Here is a 17,071-nt window from a genome sequence, read left to right as displayed (position 1 = left end):
CGGGCAATGGAGGCTTGCCAGCGAGAGGCCTCCAACCATAGATGGAGACCTGGAGAGCCCAGTAATAGCATATAAACTTCCCTGACTAACTTGCCCAGCACTTCTGATCTTTACCTGCAAAGTGCAGAAACAAAAGCATGCTGGGATATGTTCTTGGGTGCGCTCTCAGGCAGACAGGGATATCAGAAATGATTGTGGTACATTTATTGTATATATGCAATGCAACAGTCTGCCCCTCCCCTGATATCTGTGTGATCGAGTTTGGTCCTATTGGGTGGAGCTCTTGTTTCAGTTTCCAGTTTGTATGTTAGCTGGAAGTTGTTAGTTGTTGGAATCGTCTCCTTGCAAATAAACTGCAGTTGTTTTGAGCCAGCTTGTCTCTGCTGAACGGACCTGAGGACGGGTGCCTGAGTAAGTAGTACTCTAACCTAAGAACCCACAGCCAAAGGGGGACACTACGATGACAGGCCCTGCATCAGTGTGCACCACAGGGATCCCACTCCCCCAGTGGGGGCAGGGGATCCCCCGCTTTGACCCTCCACCCCCTGCCTCCACTTACCTGGCTGGCGGGGGAGGAAGGCATGGGAACAGGCCCCTCAGGCATGCTCCCGGGGTGGTGCGACAACGTCACTGACATCATCATGCCACCATGGGAGCACTCCTGAACTTTGCTGCAGGCCGATTTGGGCCCCAAATGGGCTGAATTACAGGTGTGCCCCCTGCACCTGTGCGGTGATGTCATCAGAAGTGATGTCACAGTGCAGCCACGGGGGCCGTGCACAAACAGCGGATGCGAGTCAAGAATAAAAAACGGAAGAAGGTGGTGAAAGCCAGGTCTCCCCCCGCCCACTGCCGCCGGGAGAGTAAAGGAACCAGGAAACCCTAGTACACCATCCTGCATACCCCAGACTTCTCTGTCACGTGCAGGAGTTCTGTGGCAGGCAAGGGAACTGCATTCCCCGAAGGTAAAAAGTTTGAGAAGATCAATCGGTCTCTTTGATTTACACAGAAGACGAGTATTTTCCAAGACCACCAGCTGCATTTATCTCTCAAAAGAGCTGGGGATGACAGAGCTCCAATTTAGCTTATTTGCAGAAGGTGATACATTTTAATCTGTGGTAATATATGAAGAAGGACAAACCCAGACACTGTAAAAGTCATTAGCGCTGCACTTTGGCGAAGCCCTTCTCCACCAAAGCCCTTGGGGTCATTTCTCTTCCTCAGGAAGGGCAAGCCACCTTAGGAGAAGCAAAGGCAACGTTTTGTGGCCGTTTCTCGCAGCCACCCTTTCTGCGTTGTCTGGGTTTCATTTTCTGTTAAGTAGGGAGTTGTGGCAGAGGCTTGGGGAGAGAGAATTGGGGGGGGGGGATCAGTTTGAAGTTCTAATGCAGTCAGGCCGGAATCTGTCACTCACCTTATTACATGCTGATGACTCAGAGACGTCTCAGCCGTAAGCAGCCGGTGATTTATGGACACCAAGTGAACTCCTGCAGCAAAAAAACACAGCCATGAGATCAGAGAAGCAATAGGAACTTTTCTACCCCCACCCTCCCTTTTGGCAGGAGACAGCGCCTGCATTTTTCTCATTCATGCCAAACTGCTTTGCACGGCAATTAGCTGTGTCCTCATTTAGTCTGCAGTCCCAAAGGGTAATGAAAGTCATATATCATCTTCAAGGCCGCTAATTAGCCGGCTCAGTTACAGGTAGGCTGTGTAACTCTGCGAAGGGCTTGCCGGCTTGATATTTATTGCTCTTCCAATAAGCAAGCAAAAGGAGAAGGGGGGAAGGGAGGGGGGCAGAAAAACTTTGCTCTTGAAAGGCTGCCTGCACCCCTTTGCCTCAGATTGTTGACATATCTTCTGCAAATGTGCCGGTCAAAGGGGAAATATCTTCATTCCTCAACTCCATTTTTCATGCTGTAACTGAAACGTCCAGCAAGAGTTGAACGCAAAGGCCTGCAATGTGAGAAAACATGCATGTGGGGAAAGGCGAGAGCATGCTGGCATTTGAGGCCTAGGAAGAGGACACTTTGAAACACAACAAAGAAATGGAAAAGGCATTTTTTTAAAAAAAGAAAGAAATGCCTTCTCTCCTGCTTAGAAGTATGAACAGAAGTGTTGTGGCACCTTCAAGATGACCAACATTTGATTCTAGTTACTGTTGCCAGGCCTCCTGCTATGTTAGAAGGTCTCCTGCTAGCAGACGACTTTGCCTTCTGCTGCTTGGAGCAGTGGGGGAGAATTTTTTTTAAGTAACGTCACTGATGTCACTACATCACTTCCGAGAAAGACCCAGAAGAGTTACGTAGTAGCTCTAGAAATCACTAGAAATTCTGTTTTTTACCATACAGTTTCCATAGAGTTTCCAGTGACTCCTAGAGCTACCCTATTTCATTTCCTTAATGCCCACTCAGAGCGGTTTACAAACTATGTCATTATTACCCCCACAACAAAACACCCTGTGAGGTGGGTGGGGCTGAGAGAGCTCCACTCAAGTGGAGGGGTGGGGAATCAAACCCGGCTCTCCAGATTAGAGTCCCGTGCTCTTAACCACTACACCAAACTGGCTCTCCAGTGGGAACCCAAAGCCACTCACATGATTCTCCAATCCTCCATTTTATCCTCACAACAACCCTGTGGGGTAGGTTAAGCTGAGAAAATGTGAGCTGCCCAAGGACCCCCTGCATGAACATGAAAAAACATGAAAAGAAAGGAAACAACCTCCCCTCTTAAATCACACTTTGATAAACAACAAATTCATTTAATTTTTATAATGCAGGGTAATTCCCCCATTTGTGCTGACGCAGTTTGTCCCGTGATGGCAAACACGTCCAGCGCTGCTGTGGTCATGCAAATCATGGTAGTTGTGTGAACAGGTCCGCTGAGGATGCACTGTCATTGTCTTCATGAGTACCATTTTGCTTCAAATATGGTGAGTGCACACTACATGTACCACGAGTACACTTCCCAGGTGTTCCCATGGGGTCCTGTCTGATGAAATGGGACAGAGGTAAGCAAAATAAAAATTAAAACCGTTATTCATTGTAAAGCATATTCAGTATCATCCATCTATCCATCCACCCAATAAAACAGCATAAACGAGTTTGTTGTTGAAGACCCAGTTGTGTGTAGTGGTTAGAGCACCAGACTTGGATCTGGGAGATCCAGGTTCAAATCCTTGCTCTGGCATCAAAGCTTGCTGGTGGTCCTTGGGCTGCTCACATTTTCTCAGCTTAACCTACCCCATAGGGTTGTTGTGAGGATAAAATGAAGGATTGGAGAATCATGTGAGCGGCTTTGGGTTCCCATTGGAGAGAAATGGTGGAGTATAAATGAAGCAACTAAAGAAATAATACAACAAACAATGAAACCAAAGTGATTTCCAAAATTAGACAAACCATGCACCTATATAATGTCAACAAGAAACAAAGCAGTGAAAAAGACCTAAAATTTCACATGTGGTCCATTTATGGCAAGTCAGTGCCAATTTGGGGCATATGTGATGTGTATTGGTATTAAATGGGAATCAGGGGCGGCGCACCTATTGAGGCTAGGTAGGCGGTGGCCGCAGGCGCGGGTTGCCGGAGGGAGCACTGGAAGAGGCGCGGGGGGCGAGAGCGCGCCCCCCAAAGCAGAAGCCTCCTATTCCTCTCACCCCGCGCTGCCGCCGCCACCAGCACAAGCCCCCAGCCGGGCGCAGCCACCGCGGGCAGGCATCTGCTGCGGCTGAGGCAACCGAGCGGGAGAGCTTGGAGGCCGCCCGCCGCAGCGATTGTGCCGGCAGCAGCGCGTGCGCTCCCGTGATGACATCACGCATGATGTCATCACGCAGGCAGGTGCCCGCGTGCTCGTGCGCGCGGGAGGGCGCTTGGCCGGCCAGCCGCGAGCACGGCAAACCCTAGCGCCGCCCCTGATGGGAATGGTGTAGTGTTGGGAAGGACCAAACTTCCTTCAAGGTACAGAAAGTTATGCGTGTGCAATCCCATTGGGTAATCTGGATGTTGTGAATCTCGTTCTTGTTGATGCAGTTGATGTTTTACTGCTCCTCTCCAGGATGAGTGCCAGATTTGAGCTAAAACACAAACACTGCATGCTTGATTGGCACATCGGGGCATGATACAGTCACTTCAGATAAAGCCCCTTGCCAGTAACCAGCTGTCAATCACTCATGAGCAAAACGTGAGCTTTACAAACAAAAGAGTTTCACCACTGTTGAGACTCGTCAACTGGACATCCATCTGATCTTTTGCAAGAGCTTCCCCCCATCAAATACAAAGGCAGTCATACAACAGAAATAAAAGACAGTCATACAAAATCAACACATTTTAAAAAAACTTGTCCTGTTTAATACACCCCGAAAATAAATTTAACGAACAAGAAAACACATGCAATATAAATAACATTTGACATCTTTGGGAATATGTATGTTTATCCTTAGATTTACTGATAAAGTTAGTTGTTATACCCAGAACAGTGAAGCATTCTTGAAATGTAGTGAATAATAACAAGTACTTCTATACAGTACTTTTAAAATGTTTTGCATATCTTGCTTTGATCCTTACATCAGTGACAAACAAAGAGAAGGGCTCCCATGGACAAAACTACAAAAGAAGGAAAGTCACCGCCCACCGGAGGGTAACAACTAGACATGGGCACAAACAGAAAAAAAAAGAACATGGTGTTCATTGTTCGTTCCCATCCACAAAAAAAACGAACAACGAATATTGACGAACATGACCTGTGCATGAACATGTTCGTTGTTCGTTGTTCATGGGGGCCAGCAGGCTCTCCTCCAGCCATCAAGATCCCTACCAAACCACTCCCAGAAACTCTACCTAAGCAGGCAGCAGGAAAGGTACCAGTAGTAAATAATAGCTTGGCCCAGAGCCTGGCAGCAGCCCTGAAACTTGAAGAAGTAGATCCCTATCCCACCACACACAAAGAAAATTCAAGCTCCAATGCACTCTCCCTTTCTCTCTCTCAAAATGCCAACAACAAATGTCCCTCTTCACTGTCTCCCTCTCCACTGTCTGCAAAACCACAGCTGGGAGCCCCCTCCCCCCTGCTATTTGTTTCCTTGTAACAAATTTGGAGCTCCACACTTGAAAGGAAGACCTGCCTATCAAGCTAAATTGGGCTTAGATTGGGGTTTCCCGGGCAACAGAAGGAGTTCAGACAGAGTTCAGGCAGTCCCTGCCTCCAGTTGCTAAGGGAATTGATTGCAGGTGCCAGACTGCCTGGCTTGACGAACAGCAACAAACGAGGCTTGCAACGACCACCTGTTCGTTTAGAGTTCGTTTAGAATGGGGCCTCACAAACAGCTTGTTCGCGATCAGCTGATTGGGCTGTTCGTGGCTTTTTTAAGTTCGTTTTGCTGTTCGTGCCCATCTCTAGTAACAACTACAAAAATTTAAACACAATTCATAAGTGTCAATCTGAAAACTTTTTAAAGTGCTGGAAGTGCTCTATTATACAGACAATGAATACAATAAATACAATCTTATGTATACAATATGTAACAGTAAAATTTCTAGGAAGAGTTCAAAAAGTAGCTTGACATGGAACACCAATTTTCAATAAACACACCATACATAACGTAATAAATCCAAACAGCTTATTGCAATAAATGCTGGTTCCTATACAAAAGTATCAATTGCTAGGAAATTTTTTGCAAGTAACTTTTCTAGTCCATAAACTTATTGTGATTGTATCTTCTTTCTTTATAGGTCCATATGGGGAAAGACCTGATGTCTGACTTCTTCAGAAGAATCCACTTGTACAAAATCTTCAAAAAGAGACTGTCAAGATAGATTCTCCGTCTACAATCCACACCATTTGGTCATTGAAGTTGTTTGGCAAAAAGATGTTTTGATGGTCTTGATAATATTGAGCCTTTGAGAAAGCGGGTAACACAAAACAGGATTAATAATGATGGCAAACGCCCGTTAGGCTCCATCTATACAAAAATTGTTATTTTTGTATAGGAACCAGTATTTATTGCAATAAGCTGTTTGGATTTATTATATTATGTATGGTGTGTATTATGTATATTATGTATGCTTCTGCCCTAATCTTCCACTCTTCCTCACCAAGATCTGCTTCAAACAACGTTGGGCAAGTCACACAGGAATAGGCTTTGTGCATGGTGGCATGCCCTGGCAGAGATGGAAGAACCAAGGAATTTCTGGGTCTGCCCACGCAGCTGGGACTGGTGGGAGAGGATAGTTCTGCATACATGGAATGACCATTCAGTAGTTGGTTATTCAGTAGATTTCTGCTATTGTGCTTTCACTCTGAGAATTTTTTTAAGGGGGGGGTGTTCAGTCATTTGCATAGTGCATCTTTAACAGTATACATTAAACAGTTAATTTCTATGGTTGTAAATTGTCGGCTGTGTTTGTGTGTTTGCTTCCTTTTAAACGAAACATCGTAACAGCGCAATAAAGGTATCCATTTAAAAAAAAGACGAGCATCACTGTTGCCAGGAGCTCGCAAAGGTTTGCGGGATTCCTGGTCTTGGGCAGGAAAATGTTTTTCTAGGGTTCAGAAAATGAAAAAGAAGGAGTTGAGTGGGCGGTCTCTGGAGCAGCGTTCCTAAGCGTTGTCATGCAGGCAAAAAAAGCACTAAAGTAGCATTACAAAGCGGAATAAACGAGAAATCTGCGTGGTCGAAGAAAGTGCAATGATTACGGAGGATAACGGGCTTTCACAAGTAGATGTGTGAGTATAGTGGAACACTTGCAATACTATGCGCTACAATAAGGACATGTGAAAACGGCCCTGGGAAAAGAGAGACACGCCACTCCGGGACCAGATACTACCAGTAAGCAGAGAGATACAGAACACTGACTTAGCGGAGGATCATATCAGGAGAACTGCTCCTTCAGGTATGATGGCCATGTAGGGCTTTAAAGGTTAAAACTAGCACCTTGAATTTGATCCAGAAACCAACTGGAAGCCAGTGCAGCTGCCACAGAATAGGCTGCATATAGGCAGACCACGACGAATTGATTAAAAGTCTAGCAGCTGTATTCTAGCCAACCTGCAGTTTCCAGAACGTCTTCGAGGACAGCCCTGCGTAGAACAAATGCCATTAGTCTAACCTGGAGGTGACGGTGGCATGGATCACTATGGCCAGGTCCAGCCGAGACAAGTAGGGGGCCAGCTGGTGAGCCCTGTGAAGATGGTAGGATGCCAACCTTGCCACTGTGAACAGTTCCTTTCCTTTTGTGCTTACTTTTTTAATAAGAAAAGTAACTGAAGCCTCAAAGAAAATATGCACTTGTTTTCCATGACAAAATCCATTGGTTCTGCTGCTCTTAATGCTGCCTTGTAAACTGGGAATATTAAGAATAGTATCAGTTGGCATTTTGGTGTGGGGGGGTGCAGTCTCAAACCCTCCCAGCCTAAGGAAACCAGAGTTGCCAGGTCCCCCTGGGAGTGGGGCATCTCCTGGTAGGGGGCGCTGCTTCTCTTCTCTCACACACATGCAAAACATGCTCCCGATGATGTAACTTCCCATTTAAACTGGAAGTGACAGGGTATCAGCAGGGCCAATTCTTTAGGTATCAGTCCAAACAATGTTTTCACTGAGACCGATGAGACCCTATTGCTTCTGGTTTAAACTGGAAGTGATATCATCAAGAGCCTGCAGGCAGCCCCCATGCCATTTTGCTGCATGCTTGGGCCCGCCTCCCCAAAACTCTTCCCCCCACCAGGTGAATGGTGGCAGGAAGCAGCAGGTGAGGGTGGGACATCCCTCACCCCCAAAGGGGAGCTGGCATTCCTAAAAGAAACACCTTTCCCCATCCAGGATTGGTGGAAGTGAGATGATATTTGCTTGATGAGGATAAGAGCAGGGGTTCTCTAGAGCTGCCAGGAACCCTGGGAGCAGAAGCGCCGGGAACCGTGGTTAATGTTGTTCCCCAATTTTCTTATGGCCCTGCCACAAGACCTCCCTGATGCTGTTCAGTAATTCTGGGTGTCTGGTGCTGCCCTCTCTGCTGGACTCAGCCCAGGCCCTCCCCTCCCCAATGCAGCTGAACCCCTTACTCGAGCGGAGACAGCCAGCAGGAGCTCAGCAGGAGCTGCAGAGGAGGAGCAGGATGAAAAGACCGACACATTAAGAGCCTTCCCCGCCTACCCAGGCAGCAACGGGAGCTGGGCAGAGGCCGAGAGAAGGAACACCCCAGCACACAGCAGGGACAGGCACAGCAAGACCTGGCCATTGTCTGGGAGCGGAGGCGAGGGTGAAGGGCGGCGGCCATAATCTCGGCACACTGAGCCCAACTCAGGAGGCAGGCTTTTTCCAGAGGGAAAGGCCAACCAGAGGGGAGTGGCAGGCCAGAGAGCCCATCATGCAGGGAGCAGCAGGGGGAAGGGAGACAGACAATCCAGAGATGGAGGGTGATTGGGCAAGGGAAAGGGGGGAGGGAACCAGGAGGGGGATAAAAGGGTTTCCTCCCTGTGAGGCCAGGGAGGAGAGCTTGGTTGGCATTGCTAGAGAGCAAGAGAGAGGGAAAGAGAGCACGTGCAACCTGGTAGGAGGAGGAAGAGGGTGAAATAACCCCCTCCCCACCACAACTCTTGAGGCCAAGGGAGGAAGCCCAACCCCCCTCCTCCGAGTGGAAGGCAGCACGGAGGAACGACAGGGCAGCGAGGTGGGCACGGCTGGGCTTGACACTGGGTAATGGAAAAGGAAGTGGGAAGTGGTGGCAAGGACGTCAAATGAGCCATCTTAATCTATGTCCAAGCTTTGGAGGGCTCTAGACTCAAATTGGAATGGCTTGGGAGATCAAAATATACCCACTTGTATTTTGGGATCTCCTTTTCCAGACTTTGCACACCACTGCACGATAAAGGTGAGATTTGTTTTTTGGCAAGAGTGCATTGTGCTGTACAACTTGCAACATATTTCTGCAATAACAAAAGCACCTTTTTTAGGAACCCAGATGAATTAACATGAAACAAGTTATTCTACTGCTAGGTATAAGCCTAAATTAACCAAGCAAAGAAAGGGGTCTAGAGGCATCATGGAAAACGGCAGTCATTTTGGTCCTTTTTAAGACATGTTTCTGAATCTGACAATACCCAGCCTCTGAAATGGGCCTCATAAAGCCACACTTCCCAAATCCACTGACCAGCTCAGCACCCAAACTGAACCAGCACCAGAACTATTAGGTGGACAATCCTGCTTTCTGCTATAGAACTTTAAGGCTAAGAAGGGAAACAAATTAACAAAGAAATTCTAATGGTTGCAAACAGTGATCCGAGTATGGGGAGCTGCAACCCAAAATCTGAATTGTGATACAGTTTCGTGGGATTTGCAAATATGCACTTCATATTAGAATTCAAATGCAAAGGGGGAAAAGCATCCCCATGTGTTTTCGGCAGCATTTACACCCAACTCTGTTCTGTAGTCATTATAACTGAGGGACAATCTGGTCTTGAAGAACACCCAGCCCTAACACAGCACTACGCTACAGACATTTCAAGAATTTGTATACAATGGATTTTGGGGGGGTGAACAATAAACCAGAAGATGCTCGGGGAGCTGGAACGGCCCCAGTGGCGATCTGTTTTAAGTAAAGGGAAGGCCATTCAAGAAGATAAATGTGCATTCTTCGGCCCTGCAAATACCTAGCTCTTGAAAAGACAACCTTACATGCAGAATTTCCTCTCCTCTACAGCTGCTCACTGAAGAAGTGGAACAAGCTGTTCAAAGATTTTACTCCCTTGCTTTATTCTCCTCTCCCCTCCTCCGATAATGGGGGAAGGGGGTTGACAATAAGGCTGTGTGAATCTTGTAACAAGAGGCAAACCGGTGTTCCACTGAAGCAGTTTCCCAGACATTTAAAGTCACTGCCTAAAAGGATTTGTTTAATTTAAGCACAACAGTGTGTCAGTTAATTGCCGGCTTTGAAAAGTATTCTTGAGCATAAGTTCATTAAACTGCCATGGGAAACTTGCTACACTCATTCCCTGTGGCAAAACACTGTTGCAATAAGCTTTCACTTCAACATGTTGGATGCTAAGAGCATTCCAAATGGTTCCTGGGAAATTTTCCATTTGGCTGTGTGAAATCTCTCCCTAGAGCCCTTGGGTCTTAAAAACAGGAGATTAAACACCAGCTCAGTTGTAAAATTGACAGAGCTGGTGTCAGTAGATTTGTGTACGTTGGGGGAAGTGGGGATGTGGTTTGTCCCCTTTCAGGTAGCTTTGATTTCAGCAAAGTGATAGGACCAGGGCTTTTTTTTCAGTGGGAATGCAGTGGAACGGAGTTCCGGCACCTCTCATGTCCGGTGCCCCCGCCCTCCTGATCTCCAGGCAGTGGTCCGTTCCCCTGGGGGAAATTTTGTAAGGGGGCCCGTACGTTTCTCCCTCATTTCCCTCTTAAGAGTTCCACCACATCTTTCCCCAGAAAAAAAGCCCTAGATAGGACCATTTCACACATTACACAAAACCTGGGTTTCTTCCCAGATGTTTGATCCTTAGGACGTTGCAGTATACAAGAATACCAAGTGTATGATATTTGTATTTCTTGCCCTATGGATGTTCACTAATTAATCAAGAAAAACACCAATAAAAGCATAATGATACATTAGGAAGGTAAATGTCTTGTGCACGTGAATTTCTTTGGTAAATAGCTAGCTCCTAACTATTTGCAGAAAGAAACCTCAGTAAAATGAAGGCTGAGGAAAAACTGAACAAAATATATACTGATCATCACCCCAGATAAGTTGTTCCATGCTAAAGGAGGAACTGAGCTGGGTTATTGGATCACCTTCCTATCAGAAGTCAGCTGGGATTCCATTTCTAACATATCCCGCAATGGATCGCACTGGTGAAGTTGTCACAGCTGTTTTGCATGCAAAAGTTGGCTACAGATACAAGATCCCTACATTTATACTTGTTTTTAAGTGCGTCTGTGTGTGCGGTCAGAATTTTTATTATCTCTGTTCTGTTAAAGCCTTTGTGGCATATTCCCATACGTAACTATTATCTTTCACTGCTTATAAAGTAAGCAGTTATATAAAGACACTCAAACACAGGCTTTCCCAACAGGTCCATAGCCCTGTCCCCTCAAATTTGGCAATGGAATGGGGGGAGGCTGAAACCCTTTTCCCACTAATGCCATGATCCCATTCTGGACTGGGCACCATACACTGAGGAATGGAGAACATCCTATAACTCATCTCTGGCTGTTACATGGGGTGAGGACCCCAGATCTATTGAGGCCACAGGCCCAGCCTGAGAGCCAAGCTATAAGTGACAAATAACACAAGTTAGACACTTGTCAGTTTCCCTCAGGTTTTGATGGGAAATGTAGGCGTCCTGCTCTTGCAGCTTGGCTCTCCGACTGCTGTCCAATGGGTTTTTCAACTGTCATTTGTCCAACATTCCGCCAAGCTGCTTACATTTCCCATCAAAACTTGAGGGAAGCTGACAAGTATCCAACCTGTGTCAGGCATCACTTGTAGTTTGGCTCTGAGTAATGTATAAATCTGTACAAGTACATGATTGCTGTGTTCAAACGTACTGTTGTATTGATATTGGTCGGCACATACTTAAAAAACTAATGTGTGAAATGTCTTTAGGTTAAGGTGCTAACTAGAGATGAGCACAAAGCAGGAAAATGATGGTTCATCGCGTTTCATGAACCACGAACCGGCATGAAATTGCCTGATTCACGAACCGGTTCATTTGGTTCGTGAATATATCACTTCCAGGGCTGCAGAAGGCCTGTAGAAAGCCCATTCTGCCCCTCTTTGCCTAGGAAACTGATTGATTGGCAGCAGCCTGTCTGCAGTGCCAAATCAAAAAATGAACCAAACAAACTGCTCTAAAAATCATAGCGGTTCACTGTAATTCATCAGAAATGAACTCTGATGAACCGCCAGTTCACAAACCAAAAAACGGCCCAGTTAATGATGAACTTTGGTTCGTATTTCGGTTTGTGCCCATCTCTAATGCTAACCAATGAGTCTTATAAATTAGTGTTAAGAACAGGCATTGTAGAAAGTTGGGCACCAAACAGGATTGCCAACTCTAGATGGAGCCTTGCGTTAGTTTCCCTTGAGAAAATGAATTTCAGAGGGTAGACTCTATGGCATTGTGTCATTGCTGAGTTCTCTCTCCTCCCGAAATTCCAGCCTCCCCAAGATCTGCCCCCAAATTTCCAGGAATTCCCCAACCAGGAGTTGGCAAGTCTAGCATCAAAGCCATAGCAGACATAGGACGGAACATCAGGCTTTAACAGAGGAGATCTGGAGATCAAATCCCTGTGCGATGACATCACTTCCTGGAAGTGTATCATGCAGGCCAGGAGCACATGTGTACTTGACAGGCACAACACAAGTTAGGTACCAGGCCTCCGACCTCCTGCCCGGGCGGGGGGGGCGGGGGGAGACCTGGCAACCCTCGCAGGAACTGTGAGAGGGAGAGAAGCAGAGGAAGTGGAGAGTAATTGAACATACATGAAGCGGCCTTATACTGAATCAGACCATCAGTCCATCAGATCAATATGAGCTACTCAGATTAGCAGCAGCTCTCCAGGGGTTCAGGCGGAGGTCTTTCACATCACCTTCTGCCTGATCCTTAACGAGAGGTACCAGGGATTGAACCTAGGATCTCTTGCATTCCAAACAGATGCTTTTTCCACTGAGCCATAGCCCCTGTCCTAACAGAATACAGGGAAGAGGAGAGGTTACGGGGGAGATCCCCCCCACAACCCCTAAAGGGTCTCCTGCTGGCATTATATCAGTTCTTATTTGTAAGTTTTATATCTCATTCATAAGGACATAAGGCAAGACACAGAGCCTTACACAGGCTGCAAAATCAAAAAGAGTCCAGTAGCACCTTTAAGACTAACCAACTTTATTGTAGCATAAGCTTTCAAGAATCACAGTTCTCTTCGTCAGATAGTTCTCTTTGTCATGAAGAGAACTGTGATTCTCGAAAGCTTATGCTACAATAAAGTTGGTTAGTCTTAAAGGTGCTACTGGACTCTTTTTGATTTTGCTACTACAGACTAACACGGCTAACTCCTCTGGATCTATTACACAGGTTGGACACTTGTCAGCTTCCCTCAAGTGTTGATGGGAAATGTAGGCATCGTGGTTTTACAGCTTGGCTCTCCATTACAGCTGCAAGACCAGGATGCCTACATTTCCCATCAAAACTTGAGGGAAGCTGACAAGTGTCCAACCTGTGTCAGGCGTCACTTGTAGCTTGGCTTCCAGTCCTTCAGATATGTGGATAACACACTGGAGTGTTCTCAGCAATGCCTCCCCTGCAGTGGAAAGGACTTCCAGCTATTAGCATATCAATGGCGGTGCAAGATCAAATTGTTTAGGCAGGCCTTTCAGTAGATAAAATTCTTTTCATATTCTGAACGTGTTTAATCTGTGTTATATATCAGTTTAATTTAATTTATTAGATTTATATTCCGCCCTCCCTACACCAGCAGGCTCAGGGCAGATCACAATTTATACACTAATTTAAAATTACATCAGATAATTCATATAATTAATACAATTGAAAACTACAAATTATAAAACATCCAAAGGTTAAAATACACACACATATGTATACACATATACACAGCGGCACGATAAAATAACTATATATACATACTATATATTTAAATTTATTATTGTGTTCTGGCATATTCTGGCATGTTTAGCCCTCCTTTCATCCTTCTTAACAGAAAGACGGGCTTTAAAAAGTCGTAAACACATATTTAAAGTATGTTAACTAAGGATTCCTAGAAATGTAGAGCTCAAAGATCAAGGGTCATCTAGAGCGGGACCACAAGTGACGCCTGACACAGGTTGGACACTAGTCAGCTTCCCTCAAGTTTTGATGGGAAATGTAGGCATCCTGGTCTTACAGCTTGGCTCTCCGACTGCTGTCCAATGGACTTTTCAACTGTCACTTGTCCAACATTCCGCCAAGCTGCCTACATTTCCCATCAAAACTTGAGGGAAGCTGACAAGTGTCCAACCTGTGTCAGGCGTCACTTGTGGTCCCGCTCCTAGTCCAACTGCCTGCACAATGCAGGAAATTAACAACTACTTCCCCCTCCCCTCCCCATTGACCCTTGCTCTATGCCCAGAGCAAAGCCAAAAAAAACCCCCTCCAAATCCCTGGCCAATCTGGCCTGGAGGAAAATTCCTTCCTGACCCCAAATTGGTGATTAGCATTACCCCAGACATATGCTGGTTGCATATGCAGGTGCTGGTTTTGACCTATAAAGCCCTAAACAGACTGGGACCAGCATACCTAAGGGACCGCCTCTCCCCGTATGTGCCCTGGAGAACACTCCAATCAGCTGGAAAACATCTGCTGGTGGTTCCTGGCCCCAGGGAGGCTCGGTTGGCCTCAACCAGGGCCAGGGCCTTTTTGGTCCTGGCCCCAACCTGGTGGAACTATCTGTCTGAGGACACCCAGGCCTGTCTGGATCTTCTATCATTTCGGTAGGCCTGTAAGACGGAGATGTTCCACCAGGCGCGTGGTTGAGGCCAGCATGAGATCCTCACTGAGCCTCCCACCAGCCTCCCACGAAGTGTGGGGTTATACAGTGTCCACCGGCCAGCTACCCAACATATGGGTACAGCATGGGGCTATTTAGTGCCCATTCATTTGCTGACCCATGTATGGGTTGCAGTACATTATTGGTCCGCTTCCCTCCCCCAGTCCCCCTGTATGTTGATGGGCAGGAATCTGGAATTGACCCCATCTTGGGACAGTTATTCTGTTTGTTGATTTTATGATGAACTGTTGTTTTATGAATTGTTTTAATATTTGTATTATTTTTTTGTAACTGCTGTACCTCTCCTTGAGCCCGCTTGCAGGAAGGGCGAGTTACAAACGTAATAAAGAAGAAGAAGAAGAAGAAGAAGAAGAAGAAGAAGAAGAAGAAGAAGAAGAAGAAAAGGCCACAAAAGTTGAGTACCAGCTCATCCCTTCCTGCCCTCCCTCTCATGGCCTAAATTCATACTGAGTCATAGAATCAGCATCACTGTTGGATGGCCATCTTGCCTCTTCTAAAATACCTCCAAAGAAGGTGAGCCCACCACCTCTGGAGGAATCCTGTTCCATTGAGGAACCACTCTGTCAGGAAGCTCTTCCTAATGTTTAGCCAAAAACTCTTGATTTAATTTTAGCCTGTTAGTTCTGATCTGACCTTCTCAGGCAACAGAAAACAGCTCCACTCCATCCTCTATGTCACAGCCCTTCAAATACTTGAAGACAGCTATCATATCCCCCATCAGTCACCTGAGGCAATTAAGACTGATGGTTTTGGTCAGTTGCAAACAGTTACAAAGCAAGTGAACTTGCCACCTTTCTGCAGTTTCCTGCCTGTGTGGTGGAAGCATCCAGTCATAACACTTCGCTGAGGTAAAATATTGAAAGAGAGAAGGTGGTTGATGAAGTAGGGCTTAGTGCTAAAGAACACGTGATGTCAAAAGCAGCAGTGGGTAAAATCTAATATTAGTTGTGGCTAACTCTCTCCTCCCATTTACCTGTTTGAAAATGGACCGTCTCATATCCCAGGGGTCCCCAACCCCCGGGCCATGGACTGATACCGGTCCGTGGCCTGTTAGCAACCGGGCCTCACAGGAGGTGAGTGGCGGGCAGGGTGAGGCAGGGTTTTCTGCAGTGACAGCAACCAAAACAAGATTATGGACTGGACATAAGCAACACACTTCGGGTGTCACTGTCTCCTATCACCCCCAGATGGGACCGTCTAGTTACAGGAAAACAAGCTCTGGGCTCCCACTGATTCTGCATTGTGGTGAGTTGTATAATTATTTCATTATATATTATAATGTAATAATAGAAATAAAGCGCACAATTGTATCATCCCAAAACCACCACCCCCTGGCCCGTGGAAAAATTATCTTCCACAAAACTGGTCCCTGGTGCCAAAAAGGTTGGGGTCCGCTGTGTTATCCTATTGGGATTTAAAGTTACTCTGATCCCAATACTGGTCCCTACTGGTCTCCCATAAACACTTTTTGCAGCTAACAAGACCCCCAGTGTCAGTTTAGCTTGGCCCATACTTGTCCTATCTTGTTGGGGTTACGCAGAGGAGTTGTGGAAGGTGTATATTATTCAGCTCTCATTCACAGACACTGGCTAAGATGCTGGGTGCAAAAAAATGGCATATTGTAACAACAAGAAGAAGAAGACGACACCAAGGAGTGCAATGGTACATTGCATATCTATCAGGAGGACATATTGAAAAGAAAGACAGAGAGTAAAACTCTTCATGGAAAGGTGGCATTCCTTTGCTGATTTTTAGAAGTTTAAGCACAGTTACTGACATTATAATTGATCTTCTGTTTTATTGCATCATTTTCTAAAGTGGTATAGTGGTTAGAGTATTGGACGAGGATCCGGACAGCCAGGGGTCATTTCGTAGAATGGGCCATTTCGGTCCCAATCCAGGGCCACCTGACGTGTGACCTCTTTGGGGAACTGCTGGAACTGTGTTCCTGCACATTCCCCCTCAAAATGAGCGCTGCGGACAGCTGTGAGTTTGAATCCTCACTCTGCCACAGAGCTAGCAGGGTGACCTTGGGCTAGTCACACCCTCTTAAACTAACTGATTTCACAAGGTTGTTGTGATGATAAAATAGTGGAGAGGAGAACTATATACACTACCCTGAGTTTGTGGAAGGAGAGGTGGAACTACAATATACTAAACAATTTGTTTTCATGGAAGTAGAATATTTCTATCCCCCCTTATTTTAAATAATAATAAAAACAATAATAACTTACAAGGCACAGTATGGTTTTCAAACTGATGGAATGCTATACATTAAAACTGCTTGATTTTTATCATTGATTCTTATTAAATATACTACCTCCCCAAAGCTGTTTCTTGTTGCTTCAAGGAAAAAGAGATATAAAGCCATGATTAAGGAGCCTTGCTAAGGCTATGCTGTAGGTCACCACTAGGTGGCGAACTTGCTTCCTTTCCTATAATGAGTTACACCCTGTAGCATGTGATCTGATTATGCTTATTTATTTAATTTTTGAAATATGTTCCCTGGGCGTACAG

General features: G+C 45.9%; 1 long non-coding RNA gene across 2 annotated transcripts in view; it reads right to left on the bottom strand.

Moving 5' to 3' along the window:
* Nucleotides 1-1,527, bottom strand: part of LOC129332809 (uncharacterized) — an 85,125-nt gene extending 83,598 nt beyond the window's left edge. For both annotated transcript variants that reach the window (XR_008597339.1, XR_008597340.1), the window contains exon 1: nt 1,415-1,527. This is a non-coding gene — a long non-coding RNA (uncharacterized LOC129332809). The remainder of the gene's footprint in view (nt 1-1,414) is intronic.
* Nucleotides 1,528-17,071: the final 15,544 nt, after the last annotated feature.

The sequence above is a fragment of the Eublepharis macularius genome, chromosome 6 (genome assembly GCF_028583425.1).
Source record: "Eublepharis macularius isolate TG4126 chromosome 6, MPM_Emac_v1.0, whole genome shotgun sequence".
In the NCBI taxonomy this organism is placed as follows: Eukaryota; Metazoa; Chordata; class Lepidosauria; order Squamata; family Eublepharidae; genus Eublepharis; species Eublepharis macularius.
This window is presented reverse-complemented; position numbering and strand designations above follow the sequence as displayed.